General features: G+C 43.2%; 1 pseudogene; it reads left to right on the forward strand.

The window, feature by feature from the left end:
• LOC138808830 (chromodomain Y-like protein) overlaps positions 1–25,315 on the forward strand; it is a 97,411-nt pseudogene that overhangs the window by 10,980 nt on the left and 61,116 nt on the right.

Genomic DNA, 25,315 nt, shown 5'->3' on the forward strand with positions numbered 1-25,315 from the left:
ATGAATGTTGACAGTGGTAGAATTCTTGATGGCTCATTGTGTTTGGAAAGATAAAAATTGGTTTGAAGTCTCTGCAACATAAGCACGTGCAACTTAATATTATCAGTGTACACAACAAGTGCATGAGTACGTGAAGTTGTACACATACACACACATACACAAAGTTGGAATTGAAGAGATGTTATTAGTACAGACCTGGGACTAAAGGACCTGTGCTACAAGCAGCACAAGGTGACCTATACTATGACAGCTCTTGCTCATATTGTATGCTCACCGTAAGCCATACTTCCAGCCCTTCTTTTGCGATTATTTTGAAGGTGGGATCTCAAGACTTTTCTGCTTAGGCTGGTCTTAGAGCCACCATCCTCCAGATTTAAGCCTACCTATTAGCTAAGATCACAGGTATGAGCCACCAATCCTGGCCCACTGATTGTGTGTTTAAGTGGAAAATGGTTAACAGGGGGCTGGGAAGGTGGTTCAGTGGTAGAGTGCTTGCCTTGCATGCATGAGGCCCTGGGTTCAATTCCCCAGCACCACATAAGCAAAAAGAAAAAAAGCCGAAAGTGGCGCTGTGGCTCAAATGGTAGAGCACTAGCCTTGAGCTGAAGAGCTGAGGGACAGCGCCCAGGCCCAGAGTTAAGGCCCTACAACCGGACCAAAAAAAAAAGAAAGAAAAGAAAAGAAAAGAAAATGGTTAACAGCCTTGAATCAGTCATGTCATTCACACTCTTGGCAAAATTCAGGAACTCCTTTTATTGTCTTGCACATCCAGTCATTTGGAAAAGTGAAAAGCACAAGTCAGGAAAGACTCCCTAGTAACAAACAGATGTGTATGGAGCTAGCTGGGAAGATGGACCACCATGACAGTGTGCTGGCTAGAGACAGATGGCTCCAGTTAGACCAGATGGAGAGAACCAGATAAGGGCATGAATAGAATGTAATGGAAGAGAACGATGTTAGAGCTATTGGCTGACTTTCAAAGGGCAGAAAAAAAAAAGAAGTAATGAGACTAGGCATGGTGGTACATGCCTATGATCTGCATACAAAGGTAGCTTAGCCCAAAGTCTTACTTAGATTAGACCCTATCTCAAAAAAGAGAAGTTACTGAGAGAACAGAGTGGAACCACTATCACTGAGTTATCTGGACCTGAACATGTTGGCATATACCATTGAGAATATACTTCTATTGGCTAGCAGGACTAGGCTGTGGCTTCCCTACTATATGTTGAGAAAGAAAATGATGCTCTAAGATGGGAAAATTCAGTGGTCCTAGGGCCCTTCTCCTTTATCCACTCTCACTTGTCTGCCTTGAAGAACTGACTTAATATAAAGAACAAGGTTTAGTGAGATTTCTGATAAATGTTTACTTATAGTAGATCCTTTTCCCCCCAGGAGAGGCTGCTTAGTCAACCTGTGGATTAGCAGAACATTCCACACTCTTCAGATGCTTATGACCTGTCCAAGACTGTGCTCAAATGCCAGCCTCACTTAGGGTGATGTTCAGAACCTTGCAAGGCTTTCTGCTGAGGAACAGGTCCCCTGCCACTGTGTTCATCCTTCTTGCCTCTCTTGAAGGGTGGTGAGTCAGCCATACCTGTGCCCTCCAGCATTAGCTCGTGTGCTATGTGCACTGCGTGGAAGTAAAAAAGCAGTGGAAACTGTAGTGTTCTGTGGGCAATTTTCATGAAGATTTCATCTCTTGAGAAGGGAGACTCTACCCACTGCTTGTTTACCTGGAGCCCAGAAGCTCTGGGTCTGGTTTTCAGCACTGCCAGGGAAACACAGAAGGAAGTCATCATTTCGACCCATTCTCCCCTCCTCACCCTGCATGTGCATCTGGGAGCCTGTTGTTGGAATGGTAAATCCAGACACTTTCCTCTGAAACCAAAATGAAATCCTGGGACAAAATTAAAGTCAGTGTAAAGTGAATAAGCATGTATCGATTTATGCACTATTACATGTAAAAACAAAAGAATGTTCACTTCCTTCATGCAGTCATTCGAAGTCATGTGTCAGACTCACTCAGCATGGCAATAATTTTGGGAACATCAAAGTCCTGGCTGCTTTGTCTCTTATAGTTATATCCACATGGTGAAATGTGATATCCAGCAGTAATAGCTTAGCCATTAGAACATGGGCTCTGTCTCAGGAACAAGTCACTTTTTGTAACTCAGAGAGGAAAAGAAACCCCAGACAGCCATTCTATGCCTGGCTCACTTCCATAAGATTAACAATTACTTGGCCTTATTTATGGCTCATTTTCTTGCATATGAAGAGTTCACACATGGGAGCTGGCTTTAGAGGATAGAGTGCAGATAAAGGAAGTTAAAACAATAACCTCAAACACAAAGTAGACCTTTTCTAGTTCACATTTTTGGAGTCCATATGATTCTGAATGAGGTTATGTCTTTCTCATAATAGCTCAACCCATCTGCCCATTGGATCATGACTCTACACAATTCATAATTAGTGTCTACTAGCACATGTGCCACAGGATCTGGGGTTTGAGAGTAACCATCCTCATTGTTGACATTGGGGGATGAGGCTCCCTCTGTCTGCTTGCATCATGTTTCACATCTCAACACTCTCCTTCCTTTCAGGCCAATGAAATGATGCTCAGTGGTTGGAAGCTGACCTCACAGGAGACTTGTGGCAAAGGCCTGGTCTCCCAGGTTTCTGGCCAGGGAAGTCATGGTTCTAGTCATGGAGCTTGCTTCCTGTAATACAGTTGTTCATGTAGTTGTTTCTTTTACATGTTAGTTTTTAAAAAAATAAAACCTTGGGTTGGGAAGGTGGCCTAGTGGTAGAGTGCTTGCCTAGCATGCATGAAGCCCTGAGTTTGATTCTTCAGTAACCACATATCCAGAAAAAGCTGGAAGTGTTGCAGTGGCTCAAGTGTTAGTATGCTAGCTTTAAGCAAAAAATGCTTAGGGACAGTGCACAGGCATTGAGTTCAGGCCCCAGGAATTGCAAAAGTGAACAAATTGTCGATCAGCTTTTACCACTTCAGGCCATAAAAAAGGGTACCAAGGCTCAGGACTGTTGCTACAAGAGTTCATGTCTTCCCACAAACAGAGGGATAAGGCTCCTGTCTCTCACTTTCCAGTACCCAGAAAACCCTAAAATGGTGAATGGATCAATAAAATGTGGTATACATGTATGAGGTTACACACATATATATATATGTATGTATGTATATATGAGGTTACATACATATATATATATGTATGTATGTATGAGGTTACATACATGTATACCACATTTTATATACATATATGTATATATAGATATAAATATATATATACATATATATGTGTGTATATGTACATATATACATATATATAAATGTATGTATGAACACACACACACACACACACACACACACACACAAACAGAGAGAAATCCCACTCATCCATCAGAGAGCATGATAGACTACCATTTGTAATAATGTGGAAAGACTGGGAAAGAATTATATTATGGGAAGTAATCCAGACCCAGAGAACACAAGCTGCATGGTTTCCCTTATTTGTGGCTGCTAGAATGTTCCAATAAACCCAAAAGCAAATACATTCAGTTGTATGCTAATAGTTACAGATGAATTAACTGAAGTATAGTAGACTCAATGAAGAGCAGAAATAGTGTGGTATTTTTTCCTCTAAAGAAATGTTTAATGGTCTGCCAAGAAAACAACAACTCTCAAAGTTTGTCTGGCAATCCATTCACTTGTTAATAACTTAGTAATTAAGGATGCTCTCACCAGAGTGGGCAAGAGTAAACGTAGTAGTCACACACATTTTAGTGACTAAAATTCCAAAGCTTACTGACATCACAAATAAATGTATCATGTTTAAAATTTTAATCTATTTCTATTTCCTGACTTGCCACACCAAGAATTATTGTCTTACAAGGGAATATGAAAATAAAAACATCCATTTGTGGAAATGAACATGAGATTAGTTGTTCTTTCTTAGAAGTTTGTCTCAATGAAAACAAAGAATTAAACTTAAATGCTGAGGAAAATAAATGTTATTACTTCATTATACCATAAAAGAATGTAAACTGTGAGCAAGGTAAATATGACAGGCAAAAATAAGGCAAATAATAGAGTTTCAGTGAAGTAAATTTCTTTTTTCTCATTGCTATCTAAAACTCTCCATCTCTGTGTTCTTCTAGTACACAGCTGAGAATCTTGCAGACCTCTTAAGGACCAGAGCAGAATGGACAATCTCCACACAGGCCAGATGAACACAGTGAGTTGACAAGTACCCAAGGAGTGGGTGTTTCAATATGGAAAACTGTTGGAATAATTATTGTTTCCTCATAATCCAGACAAATGTTCACGCCAAGGTCCAAAAATGTCGAAGTCAGGCTTATAAAGGCCACAGGTGAAAAAGAAATAATCTAACATGGAAGTTAAATGTTTCAAACAGGAATGTGGTAATGCATGACTGTAATCCTAGAACTCTGGAATGTGAGGCAGGAGGATCTTCACTTTTAGTCCAGCTAGGCAATAAAGTCAGGTCCTGCCTTAGGAAGCTCAGGTTTCCTACTATCACTTGCCAAAGAATAACTACTTGCACTAGAAGCACCATCTGAAATTTCCATGGCACCCTCTCCATCTTCACATTCACTGCCTTTACTGGTTTCTTCTCTGTCACTGTCCATTTTCTAGTCAATCAACTGCAGTTCATCTCCCTTGGCCCTATCTTCTTTCTGTACACAAATTGTTCCTGCCAATAGTGCCAATCCCATTGTTTCTCTGTATTTTAAACAGTGTCCTATCTTCATCTGATTGATCATTTTCACTGGATCTCCATGGTATACTTGTGAGCTCAATTACTAGATGTGGTTGTTTCTTTGGTCTTGGAGATAATTCAATATTTCAATAATTCAATATTTCAGATGTCTTGAAATTCCTCTCCAAACTTGAGCCATGCTTCAGAGAGGGAAGCATCAGCTGTGCCCATTCTCCTAAGACTTGTTCTTCTGACCTGTGGTGGACTCTTTTGAAAAGGATGGGTACTCTATGTCCCACTTCCTTTTCCACTTGGATCTGCTGGTGCCATCACCAGAGACATAGTATCAGCCTATGAGAGAATAAGACAAAAACCAATAAAGGAATCACAAGGAAAGTATATGGTGTTCAGTGTGAAAATAGAAAATTCATAGTGAAGCAAAACTTATGCAGGTCAAAGCTCCATTTTCAGAGGCCATGAAGGTCAAGCCATCATACTAGTTCTTCATGTCTGTGTGTAACATATATCCTCATGCTCTTCTGTGGTCATGTAGATCATACAGACCACCAGGAGTCACTGGAAGTACAGGACACATTGGTGCAGGGGTGGAGGGGTTCTCCTGGAGGCCTTTTTTGGCACTGACAGGCCAGCGATGAGGGCAAGAAGGAGGCAGCAGTAGTTGCAGGGATTACTGCCAATTATTAGATATTAAATTATGTCTCCATTTAATGATGTGTCCCAGTTGAACAATTAATAAAGCATTAATTAATAATTACTCAATATCCCATTATTGTTTATCATATATGTACATATACACATATATATTTACATACTTTATAGAATGAGACAGATGTCTTATATAATTAAATTATGCATCATGTGTCACTACCTATTATTCGATATTTAATTATGTCTCCATGTAATTTTTTATTCTGGTAATGCTTAATAAAATATTAATAAAACTTAATATACTTCCTATAATTGTTGCATCTAATTTAATATAGAATGATTCACTAATTCAACCCTTTATCATTTATTGTAGTGACAATTATTCCACCTATGACATTTATTACATTTATGACATCCTATTACATAGCATATAGATTTGCATCCAAATTATACATCCTACCTGACACTGAGCACTTTCAAAGAAAAAGAAAATATGTCATGCTTAGCTTCTCACTCCAAGATTATACTTTTGGCAGTGCTGGGAACTAAATTCAGGGCCTAGAAGTTCATGAATGGGTGATAGTAAGCACAGCAGCCAATTCAGCTCCTAGCCAGTTGCCAGACCCTGAAATAGAGCCCCATCTGTTGACTCAATATTGTGCTTAGTGTAGCTATTCATTAAATTTTTTTGTTTCATTCATCTATTTGCCATTTATTTTATTGACTGTTATTACACATGGAATATTTATTACATTTATTACAGAGGATATAGATTTGCCTGTGTATGAAACTTCACATCTGACATCCAGGACTTTCACAGAAAAGGAAAACATGTGTCGCCATGGGCTTCTTACTCCACAATTCAATTTTTGTGAGTGCTGGCATCTGAACTCACAGCCTACAAGGCCCAATTCATGAATGGGTGAGTGTCAGCATGCTAGCCTGGTGCATATTGAGCCCACAAGTAGTTTCCATCACCTGAGATCGAGCCCCAGGGTTTGAAAAATAAGAACAGATTAACATGCAGATGGTAGTGCACAAATAAATATAGATCTTTATAGAGTGCCAGAGATGTCTATACAATATTCAGTTATATATGCTACATTCCTACCAATTCTTGGGTACTTATTATGCCTCCATGTAATTAATATTGTTTTCATCCTTAATGAATTATTAATTAAATCAACCACTGTCCCAAAATAATTGCATCCATGTAATTAATAGTATTCTTTTAGTGTGCCAAAAATATTCATTAAACTCCATTGGCCTCCTAAAATCACTCTAACCTTGACATTCATAACCTTCCATCAGTATTCCTATGAATAGGAATGAGACTTTTAGGATCTCCCACCATTGGTAAGGGTCAGGACCGGGCTTCCCACCCAGGGCCTATGTTGCCATGTTGGCCTATGGCTTCCCTGATAGCCCGCCAGCCTTCAGCAATGCTAGGTTACTAACACTTTTCAACTGTGTCATTCAGACCCAGGAAGGTCACCTTGCAAAGAAAACAAATGTAAAACTTGCAGCCATATGCAAGTTGCCGAGTTTTTTTTTCTAGTGTTTTTTTTTTTTTTCCTGGCAGCCTTTGGGGCCCAGGAACCCAGGTTTGGCTGTGGGTCCAGTGGCTGCACCCTAGCCTAGAGTGATTGAAGCTGAGGCAGAGTTGCTGCGACCTGAGTCCAAGCCCTGTGCTTGACAAAATAAAAATGCATACATATATACATACATACATACATATATGCATACATACATACATTAAAATATCTAAAATATTTTTTGAGGCTCCTTGGCTTGGAATTCATGCCATTTTTTTCTGCCAGGCCTGGGATTTGAACTCAGGGTCTGGGTAAATCTGCAGCATTGTGGGGGAAGGGGGAGGTCATCATGCTGGAAGACAAGAAAGTCAGGCCTGTCTCCAGAGCCTGAATTCAAGTCCTAGCACTCGTATACATTTTAAATACATGATTTATATTTACATACACATGTTTACTGCATATTGCAGTTAGTGTAGTTATTCATTTTATTTTGTTTTATTTATTATATATTTTAGTGAGTATGATTACACATATAATATTTTTTACATCCTATTACATAGGACATAGATTTGCCTGTGTATTAGACATCATTCCTGAGACCCCGGATTTTCACCAATTAGGAAAACAAGTGGGACAATTGGCTTCTTCCATCAGGATTAAGTTTTTGGCAGTTCTGTGATTTGAACTCTGGGCCTAGAAGGCCCACTTTATGAATGGGTCAATATTAGCACACCAGTCTGATGCAAGTGAAGTTATCGGGCAACTTTGAGGACCTGAGATCAAGCCCTAGGAGTGGCCACTATATAAACACATAGATGTGTAGATTTCAGTGTATGTGTGTATTTACGTATGTATATGCATCCATAAATGTATGCAGAGACAGATAGACATTTATGTAGATTCTAGTGTATAACTCTATATAAAGTGATGTCTATATCTTACTTTTATATATTCTACTACTACCAATTATTTGGTCTAAAATTATGCCTCCATTAATTAATCACAGTACAAAACTTAATAAATATTAAATTAATCAATGACCTGTATTTATTGCATACAAACTTATAGAATGACTAGCTAATCAGTAATTCAATTAGTACATTTCAAACATCCTATTAGTGTTCCTATACATGGAACAATTTTCCTAGGATCTTCAGCAGTGTGTAGGTGCCAGTCCCAGAATCCAACTCAGGGCCTAGGTGTGTGAGTTGAGCTTCACTAACAGCCCACCAGCCTTCAGTCATGCAAGGTCACGTTCAATTTTCAAGCCAAGTCATTGAGACCCAGGATGGTCACAGTGCAAAGGAAACAAGGTAAAACAGTTATGTAAAACCTCCTGGTTTTTTCCTCCTAAATTCGTGTTGGTTTGATTTTTTTTACCAGTGCTGGGAGTTGTACTTGGGTCCTAGGATCCCTGGATCATCTGTGGGTGTAAAAGCTGCACCCCAGCCTAGAGTAATCATGGTTTAAGGCACAATAAAATGCTTCCTTGAGCAAAAAGAGCTCAGGGAAAATGTCTAGGTTCACAGTTCAAGCCTCAGGACCTGCAACACAAAAAAAGAGCCAGTAACTCCATGTGTCTGTGTATGAATGCATGTATTTCTATTGGTGAACATCCAGATTCTCTATGAAGAAAAGCACCCAGCTAGGAAATTTGCTTTGAATAGAATGATTTCATAGCACAGAGAGGGCTTTCAAAACAGTGCATGTGCCGGGGCTCCCCTCACTGTTCCCAGTGTAGCCTGAATGTTTCTGTGCACCCCAGGCTGCTGGAGGAAGTCTGCCTCATTGCTGGAACAGGCAGACAAAAAGCCTCACTCCTGTACAGCTTTGTAACAATTCATCTGGGGGCAATTGGTGAGGATGAATATAGGTGGGCTCTGAAGTCCAGGAGAAAAAGGTCTCTTTGTACCCCAAGGTCTTTCTCTCCCCAGTGCTGTGTTTTGACAGGAAGTTTTCATTTGTGCCACCTCCCATGACAGGCCTGGGTGATGTCTCTGAGCTCTTCAGCTCAAGCTCTACCACTTGAGCTACAGCACTCCTTCAGGCTTTCTGGTGGTTCACTGGAGATAACCATCTCAAGGAATTTCCTGCCCAAGCTGGTTTGGAATGTGATCCTCAGCTCTCTGCCTCCTGAGTAGCTAGGATGACAGGCACGAGTCAGCAGTGCTGTCTTCCACTTCAAGTTGCTAAGTGGTGAGTAGGAGATAATAGTCTCATGGGACCTTTTGTGTCCGGGATAGTTTTGAACCCAGATCCTCAGATCTCAGCTTCCTGAGTAGGCAGGATGACAGACCTCAGCTACAGATACCTAGGGTCCTTGGCTCTACATGATAGGGCACTAGCCATGAGCCCAATAGGGAAGGGTCAGTGCCTAGACCCTGAGTTCAACATTCACAACCGAGAAAAATAATCCAGGAGAAAACTCATTAGAGTTCAATACATACATAATTTTGGCCCTGACATGGGGACATATTTGAGCCTCAACTTTCTCATGTGCACAATCATCTTACTTGTGGAGCTCTTACAAGGACCAGATGAAAGAATGCACCCTGTGAAGGACTCAGCACAAAATACATCATGAAGTTCTCATCACATAGCTGTATCCCACAAGCTGTCATTAGAATTAGGGTGTTTTCATCAGTATCACCATTCTTTCAGAAACATGTCACAAACTGCACAAAGTTCACATCTAATGGTTTAAAGTGGTGGGGAGTTTTGTGTGTGTGTGGGGGAGTTAGCCATGGGGATTGCACTCAAAGTTGGGGCTACTGTCCTAAGATCTTTAGCTCAAGGCTACAGCTCTAACACTTTGAGCCACAGCTCAGAGTTTCTCAGACTTCCTGCCAGGGCTGGGTTTTAAACCCACCAGTGTCAGATCTCAGACCCCGGGTATCTTAGATGACAGGAGTGAATGAGCCAGTAGCATCTGGTTCCATGGAGCTGGGTTGCAGTGGTTTATCTCTGGCTAAGTCAGGTTAGATGGAAGCTCTCAACACCAGACTGCCAGCTTGCTCTGTGGTGAGGTATTTGCAGTCCTATCCTTATATCATTGTGCTCAGAACATTCTTTTCTTTGGTGCCAGTCTTGGGTCTTGAGTAAGTGTCTAGACACAGTCCCTAAGCTTTTATGCTCAAAGCTAGTGCTCAACTGCTTGAGCGACAGCACGACTTCTGAATTTTTCTGTGCATGTGGTAGTGAGGAATAGAAACCAGGGCTTTGTATGTACTAGGGAGCACTCTACCACTGAGCCCCAGGAGTGACAAGTTTATAAACAAATAAATGTGTAGATTGGTAGATAGATAGATAGATAGATAGATAGATAGATAGATAGATAGATAGATAGATGTATATGTATAAAACAAGAGTGATGCCTGTATATTATGAAATTGCATATATGATATTACTACTAACTATTGGCAACTAAATTATTCCTTCCTTTTTTAAGTATCATGATTGAATACATAATAAAGTAGTAATTGAAAATTAGTTAATGTAGTATAATTGTGTATAATCTTATAATATGAAAATCATACACTAACTTCTAATTTAATTGTTGCTTTCATAACATTCCATTTGTACGGATGTATCATTGGAATGTATTTCTTTGAACCTCCCACCATTCATTAGTGGCAGTCCTGGGATTTGACCTCCAGGCCTAGGTTGCCAGTTTTGGCTATGGCTTCCCTAATAGCCCGCCAAACATCAGCAATGCAAGGTCATTTGCACTTTCTGGGCCTTGTCATTTAGACCCAGGATGGTCACAACACAAAGGAAAAAAATTAGTAAAACCACCTCCTTGAACTTCAAAGTTTTATCCTTCTCCTTAATTTTTTTTTTTTGCCAGCCCCAGATTTGAACTCGGGTCCTAGGATCCCAGAGTCAGCTGTGGCAGAGGTGCCAAGACCTAAGTGCTTGGCCAAAAAAATAAAATAAAATAAAATAAAATAAAATAAAATAAAAAAATAAATAATAAGGCCCTGGCTTGGAATTTACACCATTTTTCTGGCAGGCCTGGGATTTTAACTCAGGGCCTGGGTAACTCTGTGGCATTGTCCTTGAAGATAAGAAATTCAAATCAGGTCCCAGGGCCTGAATTCAAGCCTCAGCACTGGAAAAAATAATATTCATATGTGAGATCTATTTACATACATGGGTTTACTGCATATGACGTTTACTACCCTTATTTATTTAGTATTGTTACACATATAACACTTCATTTATTATATCATATCACCTAGATTATATTTGCATATGGATTATACATTATACTGAGACCCAGGACTTTTACACAAAAGGAAAAAAATGTGTCAAAGTTGGCTTCTTACTCCACGAATAAATATTTGGCCATGCTGGGATTTCAACTCATGGCCTACAATGCCCAATCCATAAATGGGGTCACAGTCTTAGCACACCAGCCTCCAGAAAACAGAGCTGCCAGGAAGTTCTGAAGACCTTTGATCAAGCCACAGTAATGCCCAATATATACATTAATAGATATGTATATGTATATATGTGTGTGTGTGTGTGTATATATATGTATATAGATATAGATATATACTGAGAGAGAGGGAATGTGATGATATTAAATTATATATATATAATTATCGATTATTAGTTATTACATTATGCCACCATTTAATGAAGTATCATGGTTGAATACTTATATACACATTACTTAAAAATTAGTCAAAATCCTTCAATTAGGGGAATCATACCATGGTGCTAGAATGGAAGATATAAATCCAATAATATTTGTGTGGCATTCTAAAATAGAATCATGAATTAACTGCAAATTTAATTATTACTTTTATAATATTTCATTAGAATTCACACGAATAGGAATGAGTTTGTCAGGATCTCCCTCCATTTGTGGGTGGCAATCCTAGCAATCGAACTCCAGGGTAGTTTACATCGTATGCAAACCATTGGAATGACACAGTGAAGATTTCAGATTGTCATGGTTAAAAAAGAACAAGAAAAGAAAGCTAGGTGTCAGCGGCTTCTGCCTGTAATCCTAGCTCCTCAGGAGGCTCAGATGTAGAGAATGCCAACTTGAATTCAGCCAGGGCAGGAAAGTAGGCGACACTTATTTCTAAGAGATCATAGGGAAAAAAAAAAAACATGAGTGGGATCATGACTCAAGTTGCAGAGTACTGCCCTTGAGCAAAAGGAACTCAGGGACAGGGCCTAGGTTCATAGTTCAACCCCAGACCTGCCCCCTGTCCAAAAAAAGGCAGCAGTAACTCCATGTCTTTGTGTATGGATGGATGATGGGCATTCAGCAGGATGTCCATGCTCAGCCCACCCAACTTGGGCAAGCTGGGACAAGCCCTCAGAGTTCCTAGGCTGTAGGAATGGTCGAAGGTTCTGGATCTATATTATCTATCCCTCTGTAGTATGTGAGCCTAGAACTGTGGGGCCTGGTGGCTCTCATTCATTCATCATTCCTCATTGCCGAGTCACAGACTGGTCCCAAATCTCGGCAAAGATATGAAATAGTCAGCGATTTCTATGCCAAATGGGGTAAGCCAATAAATCCCAACCTCATAACTCTTGTTACAATTCAGCCTTGGGCTGCGAATGTGGCTTAGCGGTAGAGTGCTTACCTAGCACGCACAAAGCTCTGGGTTCGATTTCTCAGTACCACAGAAACAGAGAAAGCCAAAAGTGGCACTGTGGCTAGCCTTGAGCAAAAGAAGCTCAGGAGCATGCCCAGACCCTGAGTTCAAGCCTGATGACCGGCAAAAAAAAAAAAAGTGAGCCTGGTGAGACATATTCTTCTGGGACTCAAGTGGTAGAGTGCTAGCCTTGAATGAAAAAAACTGAGGGACAGAGCCCAGGACCTGAGTTCAAGCCCTAGTACCAAGATGCACCCACACACACAGGAAGGTGGTAATGATGAGCTGAGTCAGAACTGGGGGAAGTCCTGAGGCATAGTCATAGTAAACTCTCAAGCCAGATCATGTGGTTTCTCCCTAAGTCCTTCTTGGGCTGAGGGGTCTGGGCCAAGGCAGTAAGTTCCAGGGAACCCGCCCCTCCATCCATGCATGGGGCCACAGGACCAAGGAAAAGAACACTACAAATGATCCTTTGTAGTTGGCCCATGATTGCAGACCTTCATTTGCCCCCAAACACTGGTGAGGAAAGAAGGGCTCTGAGTCCTGGGACTCCAGGTTGCTGCTAGAAGTAGCAGCTAGCTAGCTGTGGATTTGTAAGCACACAAATCTTTCATGAGCCCAACTCAATATCCCCTCCCCCGAGGTGTGCCTGACAGATTTGCACTCTTGTGATCCCTGCATGAGCGGGCATTACCTGCCGTGCCATCTTGCAGCTTTTGCCCCTCCTGGCCCAGATCTCAGCCTCCTGAATAGCTAGGAAAATGAGAGCTTGAGCTATCACTATCCTTCTTGGCAAAAGACAGAGTACCTCTCTACCAGCCTAGCACCCATCTACAGTTACCACTCCTACTCCACCCCTACTCCTCCAGGCTGCAGAGGGGTCATATCCTACCCTGAGGTCGAAGAAATATGATCAGGTTTGAGCTTTATGCTCTCCACATAGTCAGGGTCTTCTGGGAGCTGAAGTGTACTGTAGTTCAAGTGGTAGAGCACCAATCTTATGTAAACAAGCTAAAGGATACCACCTAGGCTCTGAGTTCAAGCCCCGGTAAATTCACAAACACACACACACACACACACACACACACACAAAGCACACACAAAAACATCCTTAGTAGGTCCCAATGTCTTATACCAGCAATCCTAGCTACGTAAGAAGCTGAGCTCTTAGGATGGCAGCTTGAAGCCAGCCCAGGCAGGAAAGTCTGTGAGACTCTTCTCTCCACTAAACTACTAAAAAAGATGAAAGGTGAGCTGTGGTTCAAGTGGTAGAGTGTTAGCTTTGAGCAAGGGAAGCTCAAGGACAGTGCCTAGGCCCTGAGTTCCAAATATAAGATTTTTTTAAGACACACTTTGCCCCCACTCCACCCCCAATCAGGCCATAAATCCAGATTTTGGGCACCCTGGATCTCACTTCCACTCCTGCCACTTTCACAGCACTGCCACAAGGGTCGGTGTGGGGACAGCACTGGATTAAGAAGTGAACGTAGCATTACAAAGAATTCTAAGAGGGGGGACACAACCTGAAGAAAGCAACCAGGAACTGGGGCCTGCCCCAAACAGGCGTTACTCAAAGTCTAACTGAGCAAGCACAGGAGGAAAGGAAAGAAGAAAAACTTAGGAAAACGGAATGGCAGGGACAACAATGCATCTCTCTATACTTTCTCTTAATATAAATGGGCTGAATTCGCCAATTAAAAGAAAACAAACTGAGGACTGGATCAGAAAACAAGACCCATCCATCTGTTGCCTTCAGGAGACCCACCTCTCAGCCAAACATACAAACAAACTCAGAGTGAAGGGGTGGAAAAGGATCTACCAATCAAACGCCCCCAGTAAGAAAGCAGGTGTAGCTATCCTGATATCTGACAAAATAAACTTTTCATTAAAATCAGTACAGAAAGACAAGGACGGACACTACATATTAATAAAGGGAACAATCCAAGAGGAGGATATAACCATCATCAACTTATATGCCCCAAATATTGGTGCACCCAGATATGTCAAACAAATGCTCTCAAACTTACAGAATAAAATAGATCCCAATACGATAATAGTAGGAGACTTTAACACACCACTCTCACCAAAGGACAGGTCTACCAACCAGAGTATTGGCAAAGAAGCCACCGAATTAAGAGAGGCCATACTCCAAGCGGAATTAACTGACATCTACTGAGTATTTCACCCTAAAACAACACAGTACACATTCTTCTCAGCAGCTCACGGAACTTTCTCCAAAATAGACCATATCATAGTTCATGCAAGGAACTTAAGCAAATACAAAGGGATCGACATAATCCCCTGTATCCTATCTGACCACAGTGGAATCAAGCTAGCTCTCAATAACAAAGCATACCGCAGAAATTTCTCTAATACATGGAAATTGAACAGCACACTCCTTTACAATGCCTGGATAACAGAAGAGATCAGAGAAGAAATAAAGCATTTCCTACAACTCAATGAAAATGAAAACACCTCACAAAGAAACTTGTGGGACACAGCAAAAGCAGTCCTGAGGGGCAAATTTATTGCCCTCAGTGCCCACATCAAGAGAATGGAGACCAACCAAGTAAATAATCTCATGTTGCAATTAAAACAGCTAGAAAAACAAGAAAAAATGGGACCTAAAGCTACTAGATGAAGCCAGATAACCAAATTAAAAGCAGAGATTAACCAATTAGAAAATCAGAAAACCATAACCAAAATAAACCAAACAAAAAGCTGGTTCTTTGAAAAAATAAACAAAATTGATGGCCCATTGGCTAGATTAATTAAAAAAAGAAGAGAGGAAACGCATACTAATAGGATTAGGGATGCCACGGGAAACATTACAACACGTACCCAAGATATCCAAACAATTCTAACAGACTACTTTCAAAAGCTATACTCTCTAAAGGAAGAAAATTGGGCAGAAATGGATGCATTTTTAGAGAAATACAAGTTGCCCAAACTGAGCAAAGATGAAGTTAACCAATTAAATAAGCCAATATCCTATAATGAGATACAGGAAGCTATCAAAAGTCTTCCAACAAAAAAAAGCCCAGGACCAGATGGATTCACAGCAGAATTCTATAAGACCTTTAAACAAGAACTAATACCCATACTCCTCAAGCTCTTCAGAGAAATAGAGAAGGAGGGAGCTATCCCAAACTCATTCTACAAAGCCAATATCACACTCATCCCCAAACCAGGCAAAGACCCAACCAAAAAGGAGAACTACAGGCCAATCTCCTTGATGAACACAGATGCAAAGATCCTTAAAAGATTCTAGCTAACAGAATCCAGAAACACATTTAAAAAAAAATTCACTATGACCAGGTAGGCTTCATCCCAGAGACACAGGGATGGTTTAACATACGTAAGTCAATAAATGTAATTCAACATATCAACAGAGCCAAGGTCAAGAATCACATGATTATCGCCACAGATGCAGAAAAGGTCTTTGACAAAATTCAACATTCATTCATGCTAAAAGCTCTGGAGAAAATAGGAATAGAAGGAACATTTCTAAAAACAATAAAAGCCATTTATGACAGACCAATAGCCAATATTATACTTAATGGAGAAAAGCTACAACCAATTCTCCTAAAATCAGGAACAAGGCAAGGATGCCCACTTTCTCCACTCCTCTTCAATATAGTCCTAGAACCCTTAGCCAGGGCAATAAGGCAAGAAAAAGACATTAAAGGGATCCGCATAGGGAAAGAAGAAGTTAAACTATCCCTTTTTGCAGACCACATGATACTATACCTCCACGATCCCAAAAACTCCATCCCCAAACTCTTAGAAATCATAAATCACTTCGGCAAAATAGCAGGATACAAAATAAACCCACAAAAATCAGTTGCCTTCCTATACACTGATAATGTACAGGAAGAGAGGGAAATAAAGGGAGCAACCCCATTCACAATAACCTCCCCAAAAATAAAATATTTAGGAATTAACCTGACCAAAGATGTAAAAGAACTATTTAATGAGAACTATAAAAAGTTAAAGAAAGAAATTGCAGAAGACACTAGGAAATGGAAAGACCTCCCATGCTCTTGGATAGGCCGACTTAATATAGTAAAGATGGTAATACTTCCAAAACTAATATACAAATTCAACGCAATTCCTATTAAAATCCCAATGACGTACATCACTGAAATACAGAAAACAGTCCAAAAATTCATATGGAACAACAAAAGACCTAGAATAGCCAAAACAATTCTAGGGGATAAAGACAATATGGGAGGGCTATCCATGCCGAACTTCAAACTCTACTACAGAGGTATAATAACAAAGATAGCATGGTACTGGCACAAAAACAGACCCGAAGACCAATGAAACAGAATAGAAGATCCAGAAATAAATCCACAGGCCTACAGCCAGCTGATATTCGACAAAGGAGCCAAAGACATACAATGGAAGAAACACAGCCTCTTCAACCGCTGGTGCTGGGAAAACTGGGCAGCCACATGCAGAAAACTAAAAGTGGACCCCAGCCTATCACCATGCACCAACATCAACTCAAAATGGATTAAAGACCTTAACATTAAACCTGAATCTCTGAAACTACTGCAGGACAGAGTAGGAGAGACACTTGAACTAATAGGCACAGGAAGGAACTTCCTGAACAGAGTCCCAGGGTCACAACAAGTTGGAGAGAGACTCGACAAATGGGACTACCTTAAAATAAAAAGCTTCTGCACAGATAAAGCTATTGCAACCAAGCTAGAAAGACAACCAACTAATTGGGAAAAAATATTTACCAGCAATATATCAGACAAGGGGTTAACATCCTGTATATACAGGGAACTCAAGAAACTAATCCCTCCCAAACCTAACAAACCAATTACTAAATGGGCAAGGGAACTAAAGAGGGACTTCTCAAATGAAGAAATAAAAATGGCAAAGAAACACATGAGGAAATGTTCATCATCCCTGGTGGTGAAGGAAATGCAAATAAAGACAACCCTGAGATACCACCTTACCCCAGTCAGAATGTCCCACATCCACAAATCAGCCAACGACAAATGCTGGAGGGGATGTGGAGAACGAGGAACGCTATTACACTGCTGGTGGGAATGTACACTTATACAACCACTTTGGAAAGCAGTCTGGAGTGTCCTTAGAAAGCTAAAGATTGACCTCCCTTACGACCCAGTCATACCACTTCTAGGCATCTACCCTGAACAACAGGAACCAATATACAAGGACACGTGCACCTCCATGTTTATTGCAGCACTGTTTGCAATAGCTAGGATATGGAAACAACCTAGATGCCCCACCACAGATGAATGGATCCAAAAATTGTGGTATCTATACACAATGGAATATTATGCAGCCATTAGAAATGACAAAATAATGGCATTTGCAGGGAAATGGATGGAGCTAGAAGGAATTATGTTGAGCGAGTTAAGCCAAGAACGAAGAGACAAACAGTACATGGTCTCCCTGATAAGTGGATGCTAAATCCAAAATGTTAGGTGATATGACAAAACTAACAGGACTTAAGAAACAAAGAACTCCCACTCATCTGGTTGAACCACTACCAAATATCCCCATGCTGCTGATCACATATATGGTATATAACATGTGAGCACCGTTATATATTACAGACTGTGATAGACAATTTGTTCCAGGAAAGTTAGAATGAACTTGTGACTTTAAATGAGCATCATTATTCCACAATACTGTGAATTTCCGGAAATTATGTAATCACTTAATCACAATCAAAAAAAAAAAGAACCTCGGGGAAGGGAGGGAGGGAGGGGATGGTAGGGGGAAAATAATGGGGGGGGTAACAATGTTCAAGAGGAAGTGTACTCATTACCTCACTCATGTAACTGTAACCCTCTGTATAGTATCTTTACAATAAATTTTTTTTTTTTTAAAAAAGAAGTGAATGTACAACAAGGGGGACATAGCCAGGTCAAGGCTAATGACCCAGAACATTGAGGTATTGGCCATACTAGTCTCTCATGCCCCAGTTCCCTGGACCTAGAATCTAAATGTGTGCATCTGTATTCTGGGCATCCAGAATTCTCTAGAAGGACCTGAGCAGCCAAGCTGTGGGGAGGGGGTGGGGAATAGACTTTCCTGTGACAAGGTATGTTGATATTTCCTAGACACTGACGGATACTTCCAAGCCACCTTGGCCTCACCTCACATGTAGCCCCGGATCCTCCTTGCTTGGATGGCCTTCAACCAGCTATCAAGCTCGAGTTGGCCAGAGCCACCGGAAAACTTCCATCTCCCACACTACTGCCAGCGTGCAGGGAGGGACGTGCAGCCAGAGACCCAGCTGAGGAAAAGGCAAGACATCGCATGACTGAGGCCTCCCAGAGGCAGGAGAGACCCTATGCTAGCTGGCCATGCTGATCCAGAATCCAGAATCCCCTGGAGGTGCCCAAAGATTTGGACAGGCCGGACTTGGGCCCCAAAGAAAAACTGGAATGCAGGCCTCTGGCAATTTAGGACTCATTGTAGACCCTGATAGGGGGCTAAAGGGCAAGGTCAGTGTGGAGGAGGGGCACCATCCAAGGTCAGAAAGAGGCAGACAGGCACCCAGGAAGGAGACAGAGAGAGATGAAGGAAAAATACACACACACACACACACACACAGCCCAAGGCCTCAGCAGTCCCTGAGCACCCTGAACATCCCACACCCAAGAAGATGGCACTACCATCCTCAGACCAAGTGTAGACAAAACTCAGGACATCTCACACATCTGGAATGGCTCATAACACATCTTGGTATTTCCTAAATGTACATACCACTATGCAGAAAACTCAGCTACTTTTTTTTTGGTTGTCAGTCATGGGGTTTGAACTCTGGGACTGCACGCAGTCCCTTAGCTCTTGAGCTGAAGGTGGGCGCTCTACCACTGAAGCCACAGTACCACTTCAGGCTTTCTAGTGGTTCACTGGAGATAAAGTCTCACATATTTTCCTGCCCAAGCTGGCTTTGAACCATGATCCTCAGATCTCAGCCTCCTGAGTAGCTAGGATGACAGTTGTGAGCCACGGGCAACGACCGGCTTCAGCCACCTTCTAATACCAAGGGAAAACCCAACTCATCAAGACATAAACCACATGTAACCCTACACTTCAGACTTTGTCACCAGCATCCAAAACCATGAATGGAGAGCATATAATTGACACTGCGATCCCACGCCTGCTCCCATTCACCCACTCCATGCCTGCCACAGGCCACAACCTCTGGTGTTCTTGGTAAGGCACCACCCACCCTGTTACAGCTTCATACTGGAGCAAACCCAGGGAGGCCAGCATCTGGTCTCCCAACCATAGCAACCCCACTGCTTCAACATCTCTTGCAAGCAAGGAAGGGATGCCTTTCTTTCTTTCCTGTTTTTTTTTTCTGTTTTCTTTTATTTTTCTTCTTTCTTGTTTGAGGGGCTTGAACTCAGGGCTTGGATACTATCCCTGAGGTCGATTTTTCTTTAAGGCCAGTACTCTACCACTTGAGCCACAGTGCCAATTCCAGTTGGATTGGAGATGAGCCTCTCATGGTACTTTCTTGCCTGGGTTGGGAAATGAGATCCTCTGGATCTCAGCCTCCCGAGTGGCCAGGATGACAGGTGTGGGAGGAGAGGGGTGAGCGACTGGCTTAAGGTGTCTAGTCCTTCAGAATTTCCACCTACTCCTCCTAGAAGCTACCACCTAGACACCCCTCTACCTCCCTCAGGGACAGCAAAGGAAGGCTCAGAATCTGGGTGGGGCCATGGGGATTAAAGGGCCCCCTCACATCACTAGCCCTCTCTAAGCTCCCATCTGCCTCCTCCTGATTGCCTGGTCTTCCAGGGCAGATCAGACCCACAAGGAGTTCTGGGGCCTGCCCTATATCCTCCTGCCCCACCCAACCGATACCTGAGGATTTCTAGGGCCAGCTGCTCCATGTGCCAGTGGAAGACCTTGGGAGGTTTGCTGATAAACGGGCACAGGGGTGCCCAGGGAAAAAAGGAGTATCCATCTCCCCTCTGTCAAAGGAGACACAAAGCACAGATGGATCTACTGAGAGCTTCAGGGCATAGCCATCCACCTGTCACCAAGGTCCCTTAGAGAACTGTTTTATGGTGACAGCCCTGGGGCCTGACATTGGGGCCCAGCGATGTCCCCGACTTTCTTTGTCTCAAGGGGAGTGCTCTTTCACCTGAGCCGTGGTGCCACTTCCAGCTTTTTCTGTGTATGCAGGACCTTGGAATCCAACCTGTGCTTTCCTGCGTGCTAGGTGAGCCCTCTACTTTTAAGATACAATCCCAGCCCTGGATAACTGTTCTTCTATGACCCCTCAGAACTATCTCGGGATAGTCTCACACATCTATCCCAAGTCACACATCTATACCGAGTCTCTCACCAGCAGCCCTGGCTGGAAATGAGCATGCTCTGCTGTGTTGTCCATCATATTCAGCACTTTTGCTCTCTGTGCTTCCGGGCAGATCCTCCTTGTTAAGCGAGATCCCCTTTTCAAGTGCTGCCTCCAAGAAGACCATTCTGATCACCTTGGCAGAGCTGCCAGCCTTGTCAGGCTCTGCCTTCCAGCCAGTGTGGGTTGATAGTGCACGAAGGGAAAGGCGTGGATTCCATCACCGGATTTCTGAAGGCCCTGATACACCACCCAGGGACAGGTGTTGTATCATACTCCATGAGTGGGGGCTCATGGCCAGGGCAATCTGTGGGCCATAAGATGGGGCCATTTCTCCATGTGGGCTTGAGCTGAGGATCTGGGAGCTCTCTCTCTGAGTTTTATTGTTCAAGGCTGGTGCTCTACCACTTGAGCCACAGCTCCACTTCTAGCTTTTTGGTGGTTCCATGGAATGTAGAGTCCCACGGGCTTTCCAGCTTATGGCTGGCTTCAAGCTGTGACCCTCAGATCTCAGCCTCCTGAGTAGCCAGGATGACAGGCATGAGCCTGAGCCTCAGGTGATGGGCACCAAAGGCTTTTTGTTTTGCTCCTGTTTATCTCCTGTCAACTAGCAAGCCCAATTTAAAATAATCAGTTACAGGGGATCAAAACTCTCTCCTAGGTCAGTTAATCCAAGGAGATAAAGTGTCTTTGAAAAAGGCTACTCTGAGTTGGCTTAGGGGTGTTTGTGTGTTCATATGTGTTTGTGTGTGTGTGTGTGTGTGTGTGTGTGTGTGTGTGTGTGTGTGTGTGTGTGTGTGTGTGTGTAAAAGTGTCCAGGATACCTACCCTCATCTCTGCGGTGCCTCATCCTCCTAGTAGGGAGTGCATCCAGGATCCTGACCCCAAGGAAGGGGGGGGCAGGGTACCTAAGGTCACATCCAGGGGGATGATCGGAATTCTGTCCTGCATCCTAAGCCTAGACAGATAAAGGAGAGAAGGAGAGGTTTAGGGGAACAACAAGGGGAGCCCCTTACCTTTGGCTACAAGTACCAGCAGAAGACTGTATCCATCTTTCTTCATAGTCAGATAAAAGGTGTACACTGTTCATTTATTTTATGATGCTTCTTTTGTTCAAGGCTGAGGCTCTACCACTTAAGTCTCAGCACTACATCTGGCTTTTTTGTGTGTGGTTTTGGGGAGCTAGGTGGTTTATGGGAGATAAGATTCTCACGCACTTTCCTGTCCGGGTTACTCTGAGCCACAACCATCAGACCTCAGCCTCCCAAAGAGCCAGGATGATGGGTGGGAGCCATGAGCTCCTGACTGCCACGATCCATTTATAATCCCTTAGGCCCAGGGCTGGGTCACCCACACTACACCTCCTTTGTGGGAGTAGGAAGCAGACATGAGTGGGTTTGATACTTCAACAGCCTACCTATCTTTGAGCATTGTTCTGGGTCAGTCTGATGGAGGCTTTATCCTTATCCACAGCAATGACTTGGCTCTGTCACAAGAACAAATGTCCCCTGGAAGGTGTCAGGTCTGGGGTATTTCCTCTGAACCCCTCCCCCCTAATCAAAATGACACTCTCCAGCAAAGGGTAGTACACTCAGAGTGTTTTTATTGTCTTATAGCCAGGGTCTTGTCAGATAAGTGGGGGTATAGGTCAGAGGCCCTGGATTGTGCTGGGCAGGGGGACAAGGTGACACCTTCTCATCCACTTTCCTTCAACAGTGTAGCAGAGGGATGTGGGGAAGGACTCACGGGATGGACAATGAAAAACCATCATGGTCTAACCGGGGCACAGAAGGGCTTACCTCATGAAACTGGTTCAACAGGCTGAGCAAAACAACTCCTGAATCACAGCCCACCCCCAGAATGAGAGGGTCACTGTGGGTTCCAGCCACATGGGGATGCTGGGCTACCTCCTCCAGCACCCATTCAACCAGTTCCTGAGAGAGAGAAAGAGAGAAGGAGAGAGAGAAAGAGAAGGAGAGGGAGAGAGAGGGGGGAGGGGAAGAGAGAGGGAGAGGGAGAGGGAGAGGGAGAGGGAGAGAGAGAGAGAGAGAGAGAGAGAGAGAGGACCAGATTTACACTTAACCCAGGTGCCAGTGGCTCAGGCCTATAATCCTACCTACACAGGAGGCTGAGATATGAAGATCATGGCTCATAGCTGGCCCTGGCAGGAAGATCTGTGAGACACTTATCCTCAAAGAACCAACAGAAAACCGGAAGTGATGTGGTGGCTCATGTGGTAGAGCGCTAGCCTTGATCTGAGGAGCTCAGGGAAAGCATCCAGATCCAGAATTCAAACCCCACAAATGACAAGAAGTGGACTTTGCACGACAAGAAGTGGACTGAATAACACCCACTGTCCTAGGAAGCATGGCAGGTAAATCAGGTCAAGCTTCCTGTCAGCTGGGGGTCATGAGTAGTTCACCTGGCTTCACTATGACTCATTTTCCCCAGCTTCAAGACTGAATACAGTGAAGGATCCCCTTCCTCATGGGAATAGGGTAATGATGACAGAGAGACATGTTTTGTTTCATATTCCCACACCTGTTGCACAATTAAAAACAGACTCCATCTGAGTCCTTTCTGGTAACTTCCTGTCATATAATCACAGAATTGTTGAGAACTGTATCTGACACCTGCTCCCTCTGTGCCTGGCACTGCTCCGAAGATCCCTCCTTATTTCCTCACAACTGTCCCGTGAGGAAACTGAGGGCTGATGGTCAACATCCAACCCAGAGCTTCACCTGTGGTGAAGAATCGGCTGCCGTGAACTAAGAGTTTGGGACAATCCATCTAAAATGATGACACACGCACACAAACACACCTCCACCATCCTTTTCAGGCAAAGATGTTTTACTTTTTTTCTTTTTGTTGGTTGTGGGGCTTGAACTCTGGGCCTGGGTGCTATCCCTGAGCTCTTCGGCTCAAGTCCAGCACTCTACTACTTGAGCCACAGCACCACTTCCGGTTTTCTGGTGCTTTATTGGAGAGAAGAGTTGAGGGTCTTTCCTGCCCAAGCTGGCTTTTACCCATGATCCTAAGATTCAGCTCCTGAGTACTTAGGATGACAGCCATGAGCCACTGGCACCCAGCCAAAGATGCTTTTCCATACCTGTCATCCTATCCCCTCAGGAGACTGAGATCTGATGACTGCAATTAAATGCCACTCTTGGCAGCAAAGTCATTGAGAACTCTTATCTCCAATTAAACACCCAAAAACATTGCAAGTGAAGCTCTGGCTCAAATGGTAGAGTGCTAGCTTTGAGCATGAAAAAGGGATGGGACCCAGGCCCTAGTTTTAAGCTTTTTCTGGCATAGACCCACTAAAAAAGGGAAAAAGGTGAGCACACAGGAGCTCAAAGCTCACACATAATACTCCAGACTCACAGAATAGATCCCATCCTGCTCTGTGTCTCTAGATTCTATGTCCTAGCTCATGGCAGTCTTAAATGGGACTGACCATGCACCAAGTCAGGACATTCAAGTACAATCTCATACTGAGAATCCCGTGACCTCATCCAGGACTCAAGAACTCTCACTGTACTGCCTTGACACTGGGCAGTCAGGTGAGATCTAGTTATCCAACCAAAGGATATAGGAATGAATGAATTTCTCAGCCAAGGAATGCAGACTGGAGGGCTCTAGGTCCCTCTCTCTTGGGAAGGAGGAAAGGGCTGATCCATCTCAGCAATATTCCTGGGTTTGAGTATCCTCAAAGAAACAACCCTGCTCAGAGCCCAGTGCCTCTGGTTTTCTCACCAGCCTCGACCTTCAGTCAACCTTCTCTAAATCCCACATATGCCCTCTAGACTAAAGGCTGAGCCAGCAAGGAGACCCACCTCTACCTCTGAGAATGGCAGTCACGGGGCCCTAGAGTCCCATAGAAGAAGTCTGGGGGCAACACGGGTCTGACTCCTGCCCTCACAGGCTGTCCTGTGCCAGTGGCCTGGTTACCTCTGTCTCTGATCGAGGAATGAGCTCTGGGGTGTCATCTTAAGATTGACCCAGCAAAAATTACAGTCCCCAAGGATGTACTGCACAGGCATACTGCAGAGGACGACAGCAAGGTCGTCAACGGTGAACTCAGAGTGCCAGGACTTTTAATAGCCATGGGGCTGGGTTGAAAGCTCTATCACTGATGGTCTAGGTTATCAGATGAGGTCATGGCTTCAATGGCCTGACACACCTGATCTGAGATTGTACTCCCTCTTCATCTTCCTGCTTATCCCTTGCTACCACCCTCTGGACACTCCCTCTCCCTATCCTCCCTAGCCTTTGGACACTTTCTTCTTAAATGATCAGAAAATAAACTCAGTGAGCCAGGGGAGATTGAAACTCCATGGCCCACCCTGAGCACTAGGGTCTACCCCAGGCTGTTTCCCTCTGCAG

The sequence above is a fragment of the Dipodomys merriami genome, unplaced genomic scaffold, assembly GCF_024711535.1.
Source record: "Dipodomys merriami isolate MVZ:Mamm:240054 unplaced genomic scaffold, mDipMer1.0.p SCAF_478, whole genome shotgun sequence".
NCBI classification, from domain to species: Eukaryota; Metazoa; Chordata; class Mammalia; order Rodentia; family Heteromyidae; genus Dipodomys; species Dipodomys merriami.